The 22,854-nt window shown below is 40.5% G+C and overlaps 1 protein-coding gene and 1 pseudogene across 2 annotated transcripts in view; both read right to left on the reverse strand.

Annotated features, from left to right (window-relative positions):
* Nucleotides 1–22,854, reverse strand: part of NRXN3 (neurexin 3) — a 1,577,176-nt gene that overhangs the window by 973,976 nt on the left and 580,346 nt on the right. The gene's annotated exons all lie outside the window — the stretch shown is intronic.
* LOC112394866 (potassium voltage-gated channel subfamily E member 3-like) lies at nucleotides 372–771 on the reverse strand (annotated as a pseudogene).

Here is a 22,854-nt window from a genome sequence, read left to right on the forward strand (position 1 = left end):
TTTTTTGGCCACACTGAACGGCTTGTGGGATTTCAGTTCCCCGACCAGGGATTGAACCCAGGCCCTTGGCAGTGAGAGCACAGAGTCCTAACCACTGCACCACCAGGGAACTCCTGCCACTTTTATATATTTGTTCAAAGGGCTCCTACTGTCTATAAAGTCTATCTTTGCTGGAAAAAATCCTTATCCACAAGGCCTAGGTCTGCTAGATCCTCTCCTCCTTCCCCAGTGATGACTTCCCTTAGTACTGTTTCTTGTTGATCTTACAGATTAGAACACTGAGGCCTGATGTAACACATAGCTGAGTTCTGGAGGCCCCACAAGATAATCCTCAGGAATCTTGATCTTCTGCCATCCCCGGCCTCTTAGCATTAGAGCACAGACACACGGTTCTTGATGTATACATGATAGGGGTCACAGGCTTATCCACTTTGCGGGAGCGGGTGTATCCCAGGATGAGGCTGCCCACAGTGGCAGCAAATAGGAACATGACGAAGAGAATGTACCTGTAGGAGTTGTCATCGCGGCCAGGTAGGCTGGCCCGCCTCTCCTCAGTCAGGTTGTCTGGCCCTGGCCGGCAGAGCAAGTCGCTGTGAAGAGTGGCATTTAGAGCCTTCAACACAGCGTGCAGGCTCTCATACCAGGTCTCAGTCCCATTGGTGGTCTCCAAAGCAACAGGGATTCAGGTGGGGGAAGAATCGGAGGATGCCCTCCTTCAGAAGCCTTCCTCGTTTCTCATCCTCTCTGATCAGCCCTGTAATCTCTCTCCATTTAGGGGTACCATTCTGTAGTCCTGCTGCCGGTCGGCAAGGCTCCCGGGGCGCCGTCTGTTCGTTGGACACCTTGCCCTGGGCTCACGAGTGCCCCACACTGCGCCCCAAGGCGCTCCGCCAGCCCCCCTGCTCGCAACCCGCGGCCAGTGCCGCCTGCGCCCCCTCCACTCTGCCACCTTTTTCTTTAAAGTAAAACAGTTTAAAATCTGTTCTACCCTCTGAGTACCTGGAACTAAGGCAACTAATTATGTTGAGAACTAAGTTAGGGAACATCACATACATTCTCTTTTCTGTTTCTCATTAAAACTCTGTAAACTGGGCATTGATATCTCATCTTACAGATGAGAAAACTGAATTTCAGAAAGATGTGATAACTTGCCTAATTGTGGATAGTTAGTCAAACAAGGACTTGAACCCAGGTATGGTAGATTGAATGGCAGTCCCATGAAAGGATATGTCCACGTCTTAATCCCCACAACCTGTGATTATTACCTTAAATGGCAAAAGAGTGAATGTTACTGCATACAACAAAAGATGTGATTAAGTTAGGCATCTTAAGTGGAGGAGCTTATCCTGTATTGGCCAGGTGGGTTCTAAATGCAAGCACAAGTATCGTCATAAGTTAGACACAAAGAGGAGCAGACACACACAGCAGAGAAGGCCATGAGAAGATGGAGGCAGAGACTGGAGTGATGCAGCCACAAGTCCAGGGACGCTGACAGCCATAAACACTGGAAGACACAAGAATGGGGACCCTCCTAGAGCCTCTAGAGGGAGCCTCAGTGACCTCCAGGAAGCATACTGACTTCAGACTTCCGGCCCCCAGAACTGTGAGAGAAACAATATGTATATAGTTGTACGCCAACTAGTTTGTGGTAATTTTCATGGAAAACTGATACAGGAAACTGATACAGGAGGTCTTCTGGCATCCTTCTGTAACCACATTCAAGTTCCCTGATGTGAGACTGCCAGGCTGAAGACCTCAAAACATGGTACTCTAGACTCTCCCTAGGTCCGTACAGACTTGGGATCAACCACAACAGACTTAAAACTGAGGTTCTTCAGACTATATATGAATTAGTGTTCTTCATATTTGATTCAAAATGTTCCCATTAGTACAAAGAAAACATACAGGAGCACAAGTTCATGATTTCATGTGAGTGTCTTTCCTGCGGTGAATGGGACTGTCCAAGAAGGAGAACAAAATGAAATCCTCCTTCACTTAACTGTTCTCAGTGAGACAACTTTGACACTGCAGCTTTTAGGTGCTTAGTATTAAATGTGTAGAAACGAGGGTAGATCTGGCCTAAAAGATTTTAACATTCTTTTCTGCCTCTAAGCACATCTATAATTATTCTCAATAAATATTTGTTGAATGGATAAAGGAATCAATGAATGAATATGTGGCTATATGCATGGAGCCCAAATAATCAAGCCCATCGTGTCTCAATAACTAATATTTAAGCCGAAAAGAATGAACGTCTTACACAAATATCACTCTCTGGGGAAATAACCTGAACAGATTATAAATGATTGGATTAAAAGGAGTAACTCACACTATGGCAATAATACAATTAAACTCCCTGTGATGAATTCGTATAGAAAGGACATGAAATTTTAGGTATAAGGCAGTGTAAGAAAGAACCTGAAAGTGAAATCTGAAGGACAATTTTGACTCCCAAGACAAAGGGTAAAGAGATCATTATTGTACTTTCTCTGTGTCAGCTAATATTCCAAGTTCTTTGTAGCATGAAACTATTTAATACTCACTACACAAGTCTAAGAGGTAGGCACACCATTATCCCCACTTTATAGGTGAGAGAACAGGTTACAAAATTTATCACAATCATACAGGCAGTAAACAATGGAATAATTAAGAGCAGAGTGGCGATCTGTCCAAACATTGGTGAAGGAGATAACCAGGGAAGAGCAGTTGAAGAAGAACCTGAACATGAAATCCACCAGTTCATTGATTCTTTCTTTCATTTTTAAGATATATGTGCCAGGCATTTTGCTAGACACTGGAGATATAATGGAAAAGAAAATAATGAACTAATAAAATGTTCTAAAACAAAAAAGAGAGACTTAATTCACAAATAGGAGAAAACTAAAACAGAATTGAAAACAAGTGATTTTGGGGAACATGCTTGTAAGTGAAGTTTAAAAAAGTGACTACGTTTTCTAAGAATTCTTCAACTACGAGCCTTCCCTAACAGTGTCCTGGTGATCACAGGATGTTCTAAGCCCTAGTAATCCTAGATGCTAGAAAAATGTGAAAGTGCCTGGGAAGCCAATTCTCAAGGAACTCATGTGAGGGAAAAATTATCTTAGCAACCATAAAAACAGGAAGGTAAGCAGAACAGGGCTGAGAAGAGTTTACAAAAAGAAAAAGAATCCATTTGGTTCTAAAGACCAACAAAGCCAGAGGTGATTTTTAGCAAAGCAGAGACATGTTTTAGCAATTCTAAGTAACTAGGTCAGAAATCACTTTACTCTGTTCCTTCCAGCACTATGCACAGGAAGTCAAGAGACTTCACTTACATGATAGGAATCTTGGAGAAATGCTCAGACTCTCAAATTAGGAGGAAGTAGGTTTGAATCACAGCTCTGTTAAATACTAGCTGTGTAACCTTAGGCAAGTTACTTAAAGTCTCCCAGTTTTAATTTTATCGTGTGGAAAAGAGAGATAATAATACAACCCACCTGAGAGGCTGGTAAAGAATTAGATGTAATAACGTATGTGAATTGTTCAGCAAAGACGCTGGTACATAGGAAGTGTTCCATTACTGATAAGTAGTCGTGTTATTATCATTTGACAGGCTGATTGATCAATTACTGTGGCTAGAGTAATTATTAAATTTAACCAGAAGTTTCTCATTGTTCATCAACATTCTGGTTTTCCTCCTAAAGGAGGACTGTACTTTCTTGCTGCCTTGGAGCTACATATCACCACGTGATTTGCCTGAGCTAACGGAATGTATGTGGAAGTAAAGTGTCACTTCTGGGCAGAAACACTTCAATGCCAGTCACAACAGCCCTTAGGTCCTCCCTTTTTCCAGGGGAACCAGCAACATGCCCGACGGTGAAGGGCCCGTCAGCCTAGCTCCCTGAAGAGTGATGACACAAAGCAGAGCCCCCGGCATTCTGTGATGAATATGAAGTATGGAGTGAGAAATAAGCTCCATGTGTTAAGCTACTAGGTATGGAGTTTGTTACCACAGCACAAGCCACCCTGTCCTGGCTAACAGAACAGCAACCCGGATTGGTTGTGACCTTCGATGTATAAGTAATATAAATACCTGAAGTCCATTTATCTATTGACCCAATCTTCTGCAATCTCTTGTTTTGGTTCTTGCTACCTTTATGCCCTTTTCAAATATTTATAAATCAAGGCTGTCTCCATAGCTTGAAATTTTCCCAGGACAAAGGCTATGACTTTGTCATTTTCTTTATAGCAGCAAATACTAAACAGGATTTACCATTTAGTAAATGCCTCTTTGACAACGGCAATGACAGTCATGATCATAAGGCTACCTTCACGATAATCCCTTAATGTCCACTCTCACTGACTTTCTCTCTACTTAATAGCTCTCTTAGAAGACAGCTATGTATTTTTAAAACAACTGTCACTGAAGAAGTTATGTAGGTAGGCATGTTGCTCTCTGTTTTAAACCTATTCTGGGAATAGGAAAACAAAACTGTAAAGCTGATATTCCCAAGCCTTGCATTAATGTTCCAGAACAAGAAACAAAAACTCAAATGTGTTCATGTTCTAGAAAGGAAGCATAAAAACAATTAGTCTTTGTACAAGTTTCCCTTATCGGAGCACTGATGCGTAAAAACACTTAGAGACTATTTGCACGTCTCAGAGAAGCAGAAGCTGGCTGAGGAGTGTCTGTGCGTGCAGAGTGGGGGGTGCTCTCTTCATTCCTGCAGAACCCTCCAACGTCATAAGACATGAGATCCTGCTTGCTTCATCTGGGCGAATCACTGGCCAGAGTGGCAAGGCTGGTCAGCCTGCCTTGGACAGGTTAAAGGGGCGAGGAGAGGTGGGCAGGGAGGGCAGTGGGCATCAGGGTGGGTGCGACAATGAGCGCAGCCCACAGAGAAGACACGTTTCACCTGCACCCCCTTGCTTACTCCAAGAATGGTCTGCAGAGCTGGCGTACAGCCCACGGTCGGGTCTACGCTCACTGCCTGTCAGCACTTCCTTCACTCCAGATGAGGCTATGGATTAGTGAGAGGCTCAGGTGACCAGCACAAACAGATGAGAAGCAGAAAAAGGTGAGGATAAGCCTGCAGACTTGGCTTCATCAAGGTGAAAGGTGAAAGGTGAAAGGACGGGAGCTCAGCTGCAAAATGCTTACCGTGACTGACCAGGGCCCACATGCTCTGACCTCCCCTCCTCTCCAGCCTTGTCTGCCGCCGCTCTACCCATACTTCACTTGGCCTCAGCCACATTCACTTTGTGTTCTTTGAAGGGCCTCTTCATGCCCCCCCACTCGGCTAGCTAAACCCCGGCTCATCGTTCTAAGGTCTGCTCAAATGTCACCTGCTCAGGAAACCCTCCTTGACACACCACAGCCAGCCCGGAATAGGGCCGCACACCTTTGCACATTGAAATGCCCCTTCATGGCACTTAGGAAGTGAAGTTCTTCACTGTGCACCAGGATGTTTATTTGTTTACTGTCTGTCTCTACACTAGCTAGTATGCTACATGAAGGAAGAGCGATGTCTGTCTGCTCGCCATTGACTCTCTAGCACCAGCTACTCTCCCGGACACACACAGTGCTCACCAAACAACCATTAAATGAACGGAGCTAGTGGAAGGTATGGAGTACAGCATGCCCATAAGCTTCATATCTTTTGGCTTAACCCACGTCCTGCTTCTCTGAGGCCTTTGCCAGCGTGGATCTGGCAGCCTGTCCTTGGACAACTCCTGGCCAGAATCCCCACTGAAGAGCACATTCACTGGGAGCACCCACTTAAAAGGAGCTGTCCCCTGAACTGGAATGTGGCTAAGAGAGTCCCAAAAGCAGAGGGAGGAATTAAACCTTAACCCTTCAGCCAAGAAAGACAAAAGTTTTCCTTTACTCTCTTCCTGGAAAAACTTAGAATTTGATGAGATGGAGTGTGAACCTAACACTGACTGTCATATCTTCCCGGAGGCACTGATGAAAAATAACATTTCTGGATCCTGAGGATCTTTTCTTTCTTCCCCCCAAAGGCTCCATGTTTTTCATGACAATTCAGGTCTGGGAACATCCGGGTTAGGGAATTTTTTCAAAAAACTCAGCTCCTCTATTCCAAGTGTTGGCTAAAGGTTTGGGAACTGTGATCGCTCTTTCTAGAAAGAGAAGAGCAATGCACAGGTCAATGCAATTTCTAGAGGTAACAAGCTCTGTGGTTTCCAGGACCTTATATACAAGAAGGACTGCGACAGGGCTGTACTGAGGAAGTGGAGAATGTGGACTTCCTTGTTAACTTTGGAGACCCCTAGCCCCAAAGAGCCAGGTCTTACTGAATGCACAGGAGGGGCTGGACAGAAACGCACAAAAGGAGTAGACGTTCCCCCTCCTGCAGGGACAGGCAAATGCCTTACGATGACCAGAGCAAGGGGCCCACAACTGGAAACATGAAAGGTGTTATGCAGCAGGGAAGCGGCCCTCTTCCCTCAACAATGACTCATCCATCCTGCTCACCCTGGCAGTTGCAGTCCCTCTATCCTTCCCAAACAAAGAACAAAAGGCTGTAAAGCAAGACTGAAATCTTCAAGCAGAGCTATTTTGTTGCAGTAACTTTCAAGGAGAAAAAATTCAACAACGACACTCTTGAAAATGAGCAGAGATAAACTTGTGAATTAAAGAGCGACTTAACACTAGATGAATTTGAGCCAGAAGTTTAAGAATGTGAGCTTTGGAAGGAGGATAACCCTAGATGCAAGTTCATTTTCTGCCATTTACGAAGTGTGTGCTGTTGGCAAAGTCAGTCTCTATGTGCCTCAATTTCCACATCTGTAAAATGGAAAGAATAGTACTGACCTCTCATTGTTATTTGGAGAATTAAGTAAAATAATGGATGCAACAGCATAGTCCAAAGGCCTGGTAGGCAGCAAGTGTTATATAAATAATAGCTATATAGAAAACCAATATTAATATTATAATTTAATATGTATATAATATGCATTTAATATATGATTTGATAGTATGAAACCAATTCCACATTATAAATATAGTTATCAGGAATAGCAATGCATCCACATTCTCCCAGACAATAAAGAGGTCTATAAGAATTCATGTTACAGGAATGAAGTAATATTTTTAAGTAAGACTGTTAGCCTATAAAAAATTCTTTTAATTAATCTTATAATGATCCAAAAGCATAGCATGGTTTAAGATAGCCTTTATGAAGAACTTCTAAAATAGAGAGATACTTTAATGACTTTTTTTAACAGAAGAAAATTTGCTAGAGGAACAAAGAGAGTTAAAGACTTTGTTCTTGGTTATAAAACCTCTATTATAATCCTAGATAGTGGAGGTTTAGGGGAAAAAAGAAAGGAGCTGTGCTAGTCCTATTTTATTCTCCTTGGTAATCGCCCTGTATCTGATACCAAATATCAAATATCTAACCTATGTCACTAATTCTAATCAATACCTAACATTATTCTATATCTAAGATAGCTCAATGAAAACTCTATTTAGCCTTCCCTGCACTTCAAATACAGATATTCTGCCTTAGGTTCCAAAAAATCTACCTGAGAAGATGCTGGTTAACCCAACCTAAGTCTAAAGATAAAAATAAGATTTTACATCTATGCAAATAATATTATCCTAGGACATAACATGCAAAAGTGGGTCTTCACTAAAGATGGAAGCTCAGATAACGGATGGATTTCAATACAAGATTAAGCGAAGAACAAACACATGGAAGAGAATAGCCAAAGCATAAGACAAGAGAACCCATAGGATGACTTCCATCTCCAGCTCTAGAGATGCCAGGACAGGAGCAAAGGGCCAACAACCAGCAGTAGGAATTTCTCAAAGGACACTTGCTCTTTCTAAGTGAATCAGAGAAGGGTGCTATAGGAGAGTATTCCCTGCTCAACTTAAGTAGGAAAAATCTCAAGGAGAGAAAAAAGAAATCCACCAAAGTAAAGAAACAAAGGACTAGGGCAAAGCATTTTCAGATTTCCTTCCACAAATTAGCAGGACAAATGCCAGGAGCACTCCAAAGGCCCAAAGTGGCCATTATTCACAGTTGGAGCTAACACTAAATTCCCAAATAAATAAAAATTTTAAAGCCAAGAAAGAGGGCCTTAGGCCCTCTCTTAGGTGGAGAGAGGTTTGTTTTTGTTTCAATCAGAGCTTGGCTGATATTCCTAACCCCAAATTTGCTTCTGGATTGAAATAAAGGGAGAACTTAGAAATAAGGATAGAACTGCTGTAATTCTGAATAAAGCATTGTAAATCAGGCATCCTAAACAGGGGTCCACAGGGGTGCATTCACAGTCGCCCCTTGCACTCAAGGTACAGCCTCTCACACCTCATCTCCACCCAACCCCGAGCAAACGTTTCTTAGATGGGGATGGAGGTGGACAGTAGGTGGCGATGTAGGTTAAATGAACTTGAACACGGACTTCACTGAATCCAGACAGACTTCAGGGGAGGGAGCAGGGGACTCTGTCTGCACAAAGGAAGCAAAGGTGTCTCTAACCTGGGTTGCAACAAGGAAACAGCCTCCTCGACGCACTGTAGGACTTCAGCCCTAACTCTCCTCCATCACAGTCATTTTCTCCCCGCTTTTTGCTAATGCTGAAAGCCTTTCCACTAATGGAAATTGTCCCATTCACACCTTGACATGGAATATACATAAAAAGGCAGTAATTTTGCAACAAATCAAAACAAAATACATGTCATGAAATAAACTAATACTGGATTCCTCTAAACTATCACGGAAAACACAGATGATGCTGATTTATTTTCCCTCAATTTCCTCTCTTCTCAAGGGTTCCAAATTATAGCCCTCACTTGTGAAAAAAATTCTATCAAAATTTAGACTAGGGTTCTCTAATGGTAGTCAGCAGGCAATCTACATCAGAATTCCTGAGCACGCTTATTAAAGTGTAGATTCTTGGTCCCATCTTGACCTAGTAAATCAGATGCTCAGAGCCTGGAGAGGAGGAAAACACATTTTAACCAGCCCCTCACTTAGGCAATAAAATTGCTCTTCATATCTGATACGTCACTGAATAGCCTACCAAGAAGTAGGCAAAAGCCTTTCTGAATAACAGTATTTATATTCAGGGCAGGAGCAGAAGCTGGAATTTGTAAGGAGAAAGCTGTTTTTCTCCCCTCTCCCCACCATATCATGACAGATAACAGAATCTGTATCAAAGAATAAGTAGCACACTCTTTCCTCTTTTCCTTTTATTTTGTATCTTGCCTGTTTCCTAAGACTCCCTGGTCTGGAAAGTTTAAACATTTTAACTTTTTCAAGTGCATACAACTTCAATACTTAAGAGATTTTGGATGAAGTAGACAAATTTTACAAGAGAGCTTAAAAACTGGTTTAGGGTGTGCTGTGTGTCAGAGCAAGACCACACGTATAGCAAATTACAGGGGCACCCCTACAGTGCTCAGGGGAGAACCCGGATGCAAAAAACTAGATTCAAAGTATAGTGGCTGGAGGAAAATGGGTACAAAATTCTGAGAGCCCGTGAAAGATCATTTCATTCTGAGAAGGGGTCATATTTCTAGATCAGATTAAGGTGAGACACATTGCATTTTCTACATGCCACAGGCTTAGCATATTTGAGGAGCAGGGCCCTTTATAAAAGTTGCACTTAGTTTTACTACACTATTAGACCCAGTAGTTGTGCAGAGGTTCCTTGGTAAATGAAGGCCCTGGATAAGACCAAAGTGTTACAAGGTTGAGTGCTTTGTGTAGCTGAATCTCCCAACAGAAAGTACAACAGAGAACAAAGTCTATGTATACAATAAACTGTAGCAACAACAACGAAATAACAGACAGACATACAGTGGGTGGGAAATATAACTGCTTTTTCATAACTCATCTCTCCAACTCATTAAAAAAGATTGAGGGAAAAAGAAAACTGGATATCAAGTGCCCAGGTCATACTTTAAAAAGAACACAGATGCCTGGGGAGTTCTAACAGGCTATGACAAACCTCATCTCCCTGTGTGGGAGCCTGTCACGTGCCCCCAACCTATTGCTTCCTCCTTCTCTGAAGGTGTGGCCGGCCCACTGCTGTCACCACCAGCTGCCACCAACTGCAGAAGCAGCTGGTGGAATACATTTCAGCAGAGAATCTCAGCAAAGTGCGCAAGTCCCGTACGGGCAGCTGTAAGCAGAGCTATCATCAGCCGGGCTGAGCTATTTTTGGAACCATCTTAACTGACAGTCCTCTGCTATACTCTCTTCCCGCTTTCCTTTTCCAGCCCTCCTGTCTCTCTCTTCCCCAACCTGAGACACCCAGGAGTGACTGATCAATAATATGATAAAGAGCAGACAGCTGAAGGGAACTGGTAAACAACTGACATAAGTAGATAGATTCAGGAGCCATACACAATATAGAGGACATGATTAAGGCTGGGGCGTCTGTAGACAGATAGCCTGTGTAAGAATTCAGGCTTCACAGATGGACTGGGGGTGGGTGGGGGGAGGAGAGTTGGGAAGGGGAGGTTGCAAAACAAAATAAAAACTTCTTAAGGAGCATTCTCTCCTCCACACGCACCACATGCTGCATGGGGTTCTCGATTTAGCAGGGCAAAGAGTACAACGGACAAGCTGCCCCTTAACCTTCCAAAGCTTGGTGAGCACAAGAGTGGCTAGAGAGTTGGTCATGAGCGAGAAGGAAGAGAAAATTCAGCAGACCCAAACCAACTCCCCTGCTTGTACCCCAAGACTCAGAAGTGAAGCTTTGCGCCTCTTAGTGGAATGTTTAGACAGGAGCCTCCCCTCTGTGACCTGGTCACAGGGGCTGAAGATCAACACAGCAAGGGACACACAGACCCAGCACTCAAAGGCGAGCTGACCCCCAGATGCCCAGGAGTTGGCACTAACAGCCCTGTTACATTTTCTTAAAATAACGGAAGCTTTGAATTTCATGTTTATAGTCTGGTTTTCCCCTTTATCATTGTCCACATTTTTTCTCTTATTAACAATGATGAAGTAAAACAGTACAGCATGCTGGGAAGGGTGTTGAAGGCAGAAGGGCCTGGGTTTGAGGTCCAGATGAGCAATTCAACCCCCTCCCTCTTTCCTCTGTACCTGTCTCCCCTTGAACAAAGTACTCAAAGTCTTGAGAGAACATGAGAATATGTAAATTGAATCACATCACTCATCTCCTGAAACATCCCGAAAGCTTCCTGCTCCTCTTTGAATAAGATCCTTATTCAAAGGATCCTTTGAATAAGATCCAAACTCCTTGCCTTGACCTGCAAGACCCTTGCATGGCCCATGCCTCTTTTCTTACCACCTGCCTTCACCTGTTCACTCTTCGGCCTCATATGCTTTCTTTCTACCCTGCAAACACACCTACAGTGTTCCCACATCCACGAGACCCTCTGCCTGGACCCTCCTCCCTAGATGCCCACAAGGCGGCCTCCTGCTCTTAATTCAGGCTTCAGATCAGTGTCCCCTGCTGGGGAGGCCTTCCTGACCACCCTCCTACCCCGACTCATAAGGAGAGCCGTTGCCTCATCTGACTTTTTTCATGACATACTGCCCCAGAAAAATTATGCTATTTATTTGTTGACTTGCTAATTGCCTATCTCCCTTCTCTAAAATACGAGCTGTCTTGTTCAGAGCTACATTATCAGCACTTAGAAATACAGGCACTCAATAACTATTGGATGGATAGTATTGAATACACTTGTTTCCTCACCACAAAGAGGAATGATGATACCTCCCTGGCAGTGTTGTTAAGAGGACTAAATGAGAAAATGAACATAAAGTGTTGGCCGCAGTGCCTGAAACACAGTAAATCTTTAATGCTTGGATTTTTTTTTTTCTTTTTACAGATTTTGAAGGCCACTCCCTACCGCCTGAAATAGCTTTCTTTTACCCTGATAACTCAAAATCTTTCAGTCTTTTACAAATGCTCATTCCAAGTATAAGTTTTCCTGACCCAAGATTCCTCCTCTTGACCAAGGTATTTGATGCTTTTCTTATTAAAATACACTAAGAAAAACAGTAAGTGATGGGCTTCCCTGGTGGCGCAGTGGTTGAGAGTCCGCCTGCCGATGCAGGGGACACGGGTTCATGCCCCGGTGCGGGAAGATCCCACATGCCGCAGAGTGGCTGGGCCCGTGAGCCATGGCCGCTGAGCCTGCGTGTCCCGAGTCTGTGCTCCGCAATGGCAGAGGCCACAACAGTGAGAGCCCGCGTACCACACACACACACACACACAAAACCAGTAAGTGAAAAGAATCGCTCGAATTTCTTAGATTACCTATGGGAACAAAGCCAACTGTTCAGGCCAAGAAATGCCCATCTAGCTGTACCTAAAGGATAGATGGACACACTACGATCCCCATAGAAATGGTGCTAGGAAACCATGAAAATGATTGTTACGTAAGCTTTGCAAGACTAGAAATCTTGGAAGCTTCCTGACATGTATAGGCTAGTGAGACTGGAGCTCCAAGGGTTACTGAAGGGAGAGGTCACTCAAAAGGCATGAGGTCTTAGGCAAAAAATGAAAAATGAGATAACCAGGAGCACTGAACGATTTATAGTATAATAATTGCAGAATTTGCTGAAGAGTATTAAAATAAACCATTTTAGTTACCAACCTATAGAAACAAGAGAACAGCAGACAAACAGAATCCAGCCTATATATGTCAGGAAGCTTCCAAGATTTCTAGTCTTGCAAAGCTTACGTAACAATCATTTTCATGGTTTCCTAGCACCATTTCTGCGGGGATCATAGTGTGTCCATCTATCCTTTAGGTACAGCTAGATGGGCATTTCTTGGCATGAACAGTTGGCTTTGTTCCCATAGGTAATCTAAGAAATTCGAGAGATTCTTTTCACTTACTGTTTTTCTTAGTGTATTTTAATTGAAAGGATCATACACTATGATCAAGTGGGGTTTACTCCAGGAATGCAAGGATTCTTCAACATACGCAAATCAATCAACGTGATACACCATATTAACAAACTGAAGGAGAAAAACCATATGATCATCTCAATAGATGCAGAGAAAGCTTTCGACAAAATTCAACACCCATTTATGATAAAAACCCTGCAGAAAGTAGGCATAGAGGGAACTTTCCTCAACATAATAAAGGCCATATATGACAAACCCACAGCCAACATCGTCCTCAATGGTGAAATACTGAAACCATTTCCACTAAGATCAGGAACAAGACAAGGTTGCCCACTCTCACCACTCTTATTCAACATAGTTTTGGAAGTTTTAGCCACAGCAATCAGAGAAAAAAATAAAATAAAAGGAATCCAACTCGGAGAAGAAGAAATAAAGCTGTCACTGTTTTCAGATGACATGATAATTCACATAGAGAATCCTAAAGATGCTACCAGAAAACTACTAGAGCTAATCAATGAATTTGGTAAAGTAGCAGGATACAAAATTAATGCACAGAAATCTCTACAATTATACTCAGATAAAGATGTTAAAAAAAAAAAAAGGAAGAGAGCAGCAGAGAAATGAGCAGCAACACAGCTATTTTTAGCTTAGCAGCTTTCCCACAGCATGGGGTTCAGGGACGGGGGGCTGGGGGCGGATCAGCCTCACAGAAGTCCATTTCCAACCCCTTGGTTACAAACCTTCAGGGGCAATATTTTAATCTCTTCCCCAGGGAGTTATTTCAGTGTATGAAACTAAATTGTAAATTCCACGTGATCAGGACCTAGACATGACTACAACTCTTGTATCTTTACACAGTGCCTAGTGAGAATTCAACAGAATCAACACTTTCCAGCTGATACATGGGCTCCTTTTCAAAGTTCTACATAACAAGATTAGTCCTCTAAAGGACTGAAATCTCTGAGTCATGGGGCTACTGGTAAGAACACTCAGTTTTCTCTGATCCCAGCATTTAACATCACGTTATTTAAACCACATCTGAGATCCACTAGTTTTCAAAAGTTTGGGGAAAATGTCCAAGGAGATGCCTTTTGCTTACAGTAGTGCCTGCCTTTGGTCTAGGTGCTTTCATTTATCCATTAATGCCCTCCTCCTCCTCTCCCTTCCCTCGGGGAAGTAGGCTGGTATTGACCACTGATGGGCATCAAGGCACGGGGAGGACTCGTCCAAAGCAATGGCAAAAGGGGAACAAAGACTAAGGTATAGCCTCCTTCCTACTTAGCCTAGCGGCAAATTCAAATGCCACGTACCATGTTATAATCAGCTGTTAGTTTAATTATGAAATACCTGAATGCTGTGTAATTACAGCTGTTTTTCACAAATGACTGCCTCCTTATAAAGTGAAACATCCAGCTAAGTAGTAACACCTGGAATCTGGAAGGATTCACAGCAAGAACTCAGCAGGGCAGCTGATGGTGCCAAGGTCTTGTGTGGACTTCCTGAAGCAGCCTTCACTAGCTGTTTGACAGCTATAATTATATGCAACTGGAAAACCTGATAACGGTTTTTGATCCAGGACCCAAAGTTAAGTATCCTTGGGTTAAAAACAATTTTCTAAAATACACACACACACACACACACACACACACACACACATTTTTTAAAGAATTTCTCATTCCAAGGCCAAGGTAAGTGGAAAGCTACCTTGCAGAAAAACAATTTCATATGTAATTCTGAACAAAAGCAAAGAATGAAACAGAACAATTTTACCCACTTAAGTGATGGTTCCACTATTTATGAAACAATCAAATGTAAAATGTGAATGATAATTACATTATTTTTTGCTCACTATTACTAAAGCATAAGAGAAAGTGAATTGTGAAGATGTTAGCATTCCAAACCACAGGACTTTTCAGGAAATGCAGGAAGAGATGTTGATATTCACCCATGAAAACGCTGCTAAAATTGCAAATACCTGAACATGTTATTGTCCTATCCATTTGCAGTGAGAATTGTGGCTTGCTTTAGCCATTTTCTGATATCTGCATGCTATAGTTTGGAAACCAAAAGGCTAAGCCTAATCACCAGCTTTAGCCACAAGAGTAAGTCACATGCCCTTGCCATGACAAATGGTTTAGAGTAAAAATAATATTTCTACTATCTTTTCTATAAAAAGTAATAATATTTCTACTATCTTTTCTATAAAAAGTATCAAGCAACTTGGTAAAGTTATCAGCTTATTCTACTTCCATGTCATGTATATTTCTCACTTTTTCATTACATTAAAGTTCCCAAACCAGGAACCACTCTTCAATATGTGATTCCTGGTTGTAAGAACATGTGAAACATTTTAAATATTTGCTAAGCATTTGATGATACTCAATAAAACTCCCATAGATGGCTAAAGTAGCATTATTTCATGTTTGTCGGGATAAAAGAAGTTGAATGTGCCATATAAACTGGAAACTCTGATGGATATGGCACTAGATGTGATTAAGATCCATATTTCAAAAATGTTCCCTTTATAACAGTTGCTGCTGACAACTCCCAGGGAAGAGACTCAGTACGCTTAAATGAATACATTATATCTTTGTAGAAAAAGGAAAAAATTAACCTGAAATTCCAAATATATTTTATTGTTAAATAATTTTCTTTATTGCTTCCTGGCATGTGTATTATTCTAGTTACACATATGAAACACCAGGAAAAAGTGAGTATATTAATCTTGATTTAAATTAAAAAAAAATTTTTTTAATTCCTTTAATATTTTGTGTTAAGACAAGGTAGAAAAAAAATCCCATGTTACAAAATATAATCTCTTACCTTCATTCTCCTGACCAATTAACTTTGGGAAATCCTATATTATGTTAGCAGAGATGCAGCATTTACACTTCTACCTTCAATAAAACTTATTCAGAATCACACAAAAATTTAAAATTTGCAGCAGAATCTAGGTTAACATGTACCTTTACAGTATCCATAAAAATAGGTATGTGAAGCAAATTAAGCTATCAAACCAATTTTGCTGAGCCTATTTGCCTTCTTACAAAAATAAAATAGTTTTAAGCATGCTACAAGTAACTTGGAAGAAATATTTCAATTAACTGAAATGGCAGTAGTAAGTCAGGTTTATATATTCTTTAAGATCATTTATTGGGATGAAGGTATACAACACACACACATACACACACATATCTTGGTCTAGTTATTGCATGCTTTTTAAAGCAATTTTATTTCTTGAAAAATCCATGATATACTCTTTCATTAATTCAGAATGACTTCTCCCTCTGGCTGTCTGAAATTATAATAGGTTACTGCTCACTGTGTTAGTCTCTTCTAGTAATTCTTACCAGAATGTAGAATTCTTTAGCATTCATCTGAAGCACTGTTGTCGAACACCGTTACCTAGAAAACTAACTTGTTTTTCAAGGCAAGACACTCTAATTAACTTCCCTGAGCTGGCCTTAATTCTTTTAGAACCATTTCCTCAAATTCTATTTAACTGAGGGGAAGGACTTGATTTTGAGTCAAATTAACTCAAGGCATTTTATTTAGATACAAGTAATTCTCCTTAGATAAGTGTTTTCACAGCCCCAAACAATAATGGATTAAAAATAATTTTCTCCAAAGTTTCACAAAATTACTACATAGGACAAGAGCAGATGCATTATTTTCTGTGAAACAAATTGATTTGATTATTTTAGGGTAGGATAAGGTTTTTTCCAGTCTACAGTATCCAATCAGCTGGTGACTTTGGAGCATCTAGGCATGCGTACTGAAACTACCAATGGTTGAGCTGTTTTACCCAATTACGCCAAGATCATTGACTATTGTGAAATCCTCTATATTGCCCAAATAATTAGACCTACGAGTCTGATGCACAGTTTCTTAACCCCACAAGTCTTACCTCTAATGTCCTGGTTTCGTCATTTCTTTAAACATGGTTCAAATGTTGATTTAACTATTTCTCAACTGAAGCACTGGCTTGCTTCTAATTTAATAATTGTATATTTGAATTTTTAAAAAGTATACTCTGACAACGAACACCTACTCTATATACCTGTGAATCCGTCTCCCCAAAGGAATAAACAAGAATCAAACAAAGGATGACTGTGAATCACAAGGTGAGTTCCTTAACTCACAAAATTGTGATTATAGATCAGTCTAATGCGGACAGTTTAAGATAGAGACATACAGTCCTTTTCCCTCTGCCCCACCTGCTACAGTTTAATCACAATGATGTCTTCCTGTTCCTCAAGCCAAATATATTCCTTTCATAAGCCCTTGACTTCTGTGAATGCCTCTGCACAGAATGCTCTTTCCCTAAACCTTCCCAAGACTGAATCCTTCTCATCATTCAAGTTTCAAATGTCCAAAGCTCAAATATCATTTTCTCATAAAGGCTTCCAGGATGGTCCTACCTAAAGGTGTACTTTCTCCCACTTCTAGGCATGTACTTTAGTCTATATCATTCTATTCATTGCATTTGGCACTATCTGAACTCACTTAGGTATTTATATGTTCACAAACAACTCAAACAGCATGCAAACCTCGTGAGACTGGGCAGCATTGGTCTTCTTTAGCACTGCATTACCAGCATCTACAATAAAAACTGCTTTAAATGAATAGTTTTTCAAACTTCCATTTGCCCTATCGTTTGGAATCCCAGATAGTTTAGTCTACTTCCCAAACATAATTTCTAAAAATGCACCTCTCTTTTGGTTCTAGTCCAGGGATTGGCAAATTATGGCCCTCAGGCCAAATCTGGCCTGCTGCTTCTTTTAGTAAATTAAGTTTTACTGGTACTCAGCCTTGCCCATTAGCTTACGTATCATCTATGGCAGCTTTTGTACTTCACGGGCAAAACGGAGTTGTGACAGAGAATTGAGTTGTTGTGACAGAGACTATATGGCTCACGAGCTTAAAATATTCACTATCTGGCCATTTATAGAAAAAGTTAGCCAACCTCTGTCTAGACCTTTTAGAGTAGACCACCAGTTTCTAAGTCTTGATGGAAATATTCAGAGGTAAAGTTTATTCAATGCCAGAGACTCTCATTTGTGAGACAAATATTTAAGGAAGAGCTTCATTACTTTTAGTTGAAGCAAGATTCTCTCCAAAAGAGAGTGAATTTGAAAGTTAACCTGCCTCCCAAACATGGAACTTGCCATCAACAGAATTACTCACTGATACCACTTGTATCAGTAATAACTGAACAATAAATTAAGCGGTAATTTAGAAGGGAAAGCGAAACCAACATATAATCACATTGAAAACTGATGAAATCCTCATCAATAGACACTTGCTGTCTGCAGGTGACTGTGCAGTAAACCATCAGTCTTGGATACCGAGGGTCTAAGCAAACCAGTTCCCTGGTACAAAACAATTTGAGTGGAAGGATATTACGACTCCCAGGAGAGTGAATATGTGTTTTCAAAGGTGGTGACAATAATATCAGACACAACTAAGTATACTGTTACATAGAACAAAGGATACTGCAGGTATGAGGAAATGCTCTTCCTTGAGTACAAATGCTAGAAGAAATCTAGCTTACCTCCCTGAAGGGATGTTGTCTTTTCCCCGACACTGTTTTGGGTAAGAGCTAGCCTGAGGCTGAGATAGCCAGATAGCTCAGCATGTCAGCTCCCACTGCAGTGCCCCAGAACACAGGGAAGACAGGCGCAAGGCAAGCCAGCTGCTCAGTGGAAGCCTACATAAATCATTCTTTCCAGAAAGACAGTGAAAAATGGCATGGCCTGGTGGCCCTTAGGAATGGCAGTCATAATAGCCACAGCAAGTGTTTTACCTTCATTAACTCAAAACCAATTTGCTCTTGTTCTGTTCCAAAGATTCTGTGGTACTTGTTGGAAAAGACAAAGCTTTCCGTTTAAAACATTCTGATGGGACCCAATAGTTTTTTCATCATCCATTCCCCTCGAAGGGGATTTACTTGATTCATCTTAGATTAGGTAAAGGTGAACAGAGAATAACAAATTAGAAACAAAGGCACTGGTAGCATCATTCTAAAGATGGTGAACAGTCAATTATTTCTAAAATGTTTCTTTTTTCCTTCTTCTTCAGTCCAAGGGATTTTTGTAGCAATGGTACATTAGTGTGACAAATTCCAAATTCTGTTTCCTAGTTACTAATGCTCCACCAGAGCAATGAAATGGTAATTTAGGCTTTTAAAGGCTGAAGTTCAGTAAAACTGGACTCGTAGTTTGAACTTCCATTCACAACTGGGCACCAGAGGAAGATAATCCTTAGGAAAGGGAAGTGAAGACATCATAACAGGGCATGTGTGATTACTGATCACACCCATTCAGGGAGAACTGATTTTTACTAACAAAATTATGCCAAAAACTTCAGTCCCTTCAACACTGACACTGCAAAATAAAGCATGTTTGTGTTGGCCAGGAAAATGTGATGCATTGTTGTATGCCACTGTGCAAACCTCTCCGGAAAGGATAGTTAATATGATTCATAATGTGTCCTTGACCATGAGGGAAGACATCCAGGAAAAATTAGGACTTACAAAATGCATTGTTAAAAGTCTACCAAAATTTAGAACAAGTCAAGTTGTCTATAATATGTTTTAGTAATTAAATGGTGGACAATTATGCCACCAAAAAAACAAACCTTCTTTCTGATAACTGAAGTTTCCTCATCTATGAAACTCAAATAATAATTTTATCTATTCCTAGGGCCAACTTAACAGGCATGCAACCAGTAGAGTCACAGAGAGCCCTGTTGGTTTGGGGTACAAAGCTTGGCAATCGCTGTCTTAAAATTCATAAGAATTTTATCTTTGAACATCAAAAGCAGCTTCAGTGTGAGAATCTGAGAAGGGAGATTTTCCAGCTGAAATAAAGATATGAGTGAAGAAATATCAGAGGCTCAAAAATAAGGTGGGGGAGGGCAGACAGCAGAAGCAAGAAGAACTACAATCCTGCAGGCTGTGGAACAAAAACCACATTCATAGAAAGATAGACAAGATGAAAAGGCAGAGGGCTATGTACCAGATGAAGGAACAAGATAAAACCCCAGAAAAACAACTAAATAAAGTGGAGACAGGCAACCTTCCAGAAAAACAATTCAGAATAATGATAGTGAAGATGATCCAGGACCTCAGAAAAAGAATGGAGGCAAAGATCGAGAAGATGCAAGAAACGTTTAACAAAGACCTAGAGGAATTAAGGAACAAAAACCTAGAAGAATTAAAGAACAAACAAACAGAGATGAACAGTACAATAACTGAAATGAAAAATACACTAGAAGGAATCAACAGCAGAATAACTGAAGCAGAAGAATGGATAAGTGACCTGGAAGACAGAATGGTGGAATTCACTGCTGCAGAACAGAATAAAGAAAAAAGAATGAAAACAAATGAAGACACTCTAAGAAACGTCTGGGACAATATTAAATGCAACAACATTCACATTATAGGGGTCCCAGAAGGAGAAGAGAGAGAGAAAGGACCCAAGAAAATCTTTGAAGAGATTATAGTCTAAATCTTCCCTAACATGGGAAAGGAAAGAGCCACCCAAGTCCAGGAAGCGCAGAGTCCCATACAGGATAAACCCAAGGAGAAACACTCCGAGACACAGAGTAATCAAATTGGCAAAAATTAAAGAAAAGATCAGAGCAGAAATAAATGAAATAGAAACAAAGAAAACAATAGCTAAGATCAATAAAACTAAAAGTTGCTTCTTTGAGAAGGTAAACAAAACTGATAAACCATTAGCCAGACTCACCAACAAAAAGAGGAAGAGGACTCAAATCAATAAAATTAGAAATGAAAACGGAGAAGTTACAACAGACACCGCAGAAATAGAAAGCATCCTAAGGGACTACTACAAGCAACTCTATGCCAATAAAATGGACAACCTGGAAGAAATGGATAAATTCTTAGAAAGGTATAACCTTCCAAGACTGAACCAGGAAGAACTAGAAAATATGAACAGACCAATCACAAGTAATGAAATTGAAATTGTGATTAAAAATCTTCCAACAAACAAAAGTCCAGGACCAGATGGCTTCACAGGTGAATTCTATCAAACATTTAGAGAAGAGCTAACACCCATCCTTCTCAAACTCTTCCAAAAACTTGCAGAAGAAGGAACACTTCCAAACTCATTCTAAGAGGCCACCATCACCCTGTACCAAAACCAGGGGAAGATAGTACAAAAAAAAAAAAAATTACAGACCAATAGCACTGATGAATATAGATGCAAAAATCCTCAACAAAATACTAGCAAACAGCATCCAGCAACACATTAAAAGGATCATACACCATGATCAGGTGGGATTTATCCCAGGGATGCAAGGATTCTGTAATATATGCAAATCAATCAATGTGATACACAACACTAACAAATTGAAGAAGAAAAACCATATGATCATCTCAATAGATGCAGAAAAAGCTTCTGACAAAATTCAACACCCATTTATGAAAAAAACTCTCCAGAAAGTGGGCATAGAGGGACTCTACCTCAACATAATAAAGACCACATAGGACAAACCCACAGCAAACATCATTCTCGGTGGTATAAAACTAAAAGCATTTCCTCTAAGATCAGGAACAAGAAAATGATGTCTACTCTCGCCACTATTATTCAACATAGTTTTGGAAGTGCTAGCCATGGCAATCAGAGAAGAAAAAGAAATAAAAGGAATACAAATTGGAAAAAAAGAAATAAAACTGTCACTGTTTGCAGATGACATGATACTATACATAGAGAATCCTAAAGATGCCACCAGAAAACTACTAGAGCTAATCAATGAATTTGGTAAAGTTGCAGGATACAAAATCAATGCAGAGACTTCTCTTGCATTCTTATACATTAATGATGAAAAATCTGAACGAGAAACTAAGGAAACACTTCCATTTGCCACTGCAGCAAAAAGAATAAAGTACCTAGGAATCAACCTACCTAGGGGGACAAGAGACCTGTATGCAGAAAACTATAAGACACTGAAAGAAATTAAAGATGATACCAACAGATGGAGAGATATACTATGTTCTTGGATTGGAAGAATCAATATTGTGAAAATGACTATTCTACCCAAAGCAATCTACAGATTCTATGCAATCACTATCAAATTCCCAATGGCATTTTTTACAGAACTAGAACAAAAAATCTTAAAATTTGTATGGAGACACAAAAGACTCTGAATAGCCAAAGCAGTCTTGAGGGAAAAAAATGGAGCTGGAGGAATCAGACTCCCTGACTTCAGACTATACTACAAAGCTACAGTAATCAAGATAATATGGTACTGGCCCAAAAACATAAACATAGATCAATGGAACAAGATAAAAAGCCCAGAGATAAACCCACGCACCTATGGTCAACTAATCTATGACAAAGGAGGCAAGGATATACGATGGAGAAAAAACAGTCTCTTCAATAAGTGGTGCTGGGAAAACTGGACAGCTACATGTAAAAGAATGAAATTAGAACAGATGTCTATAAAATTGATGACTAATAAGAATCTGCTATATAAAAAAATAAATAAAATTTTTAAAAAAATAAAGAAGAATTTTATCTTTGAATTTTTTTTTTTAAGTGATGTTGAAAGGGAGCCTTCATTCATGCATGGTCCTGGCCCTCAGGATGAGTGCTTGGCCACCCTCTTTTCTACCTTCACCCAGAAAACAACTGCTGCTACTTTCTGTCCTTTGTGCTGAGCCGTTGGGTGGAGTCTTGTGTGACTGTGAGGGTCTGCACTCACCCCATGAGTATCCTCATGCTTGAGGGAGCACATCAGATGGCAAATTTAAGAAAAAGAAAAGAAAAACACCACCATAGTTAGAGAGAGACAGAGTGTTAAAGAAAAGGGTAAGCTTCTTTCCTCCTTTTTTAACAAGGGGTTCACATTTTCATTTTGCACTAGGCTCCACAAATTATATAGATGGTTCTGCCTACTGCATTTAATTATTGTGGGATTACAGAATATATGTAACAACTGAAAATATTACATGGCCCAAAATAAATGCTCATTAAACACTGG

Source organism: Neophocaena asiaeorientalis, unplaced genomic scaffold, assembly GCF_003031525.2.
Source record: "Neophocaena asiaeorientalis asiaeorientalis breed wild unplaced genomic scaffold, Neophocaena_asiaeorientalis_V1.1 scaffold49, whole genome shotgun sequence".
In the NCBI taxonomy this organism is placed as follows: Eukaryota; Metazoa; Chordata; class Mammalia; order Artiodactyla; family Phocoenidae; genus Neophocaena; species Neophocaena asiaeorientalis.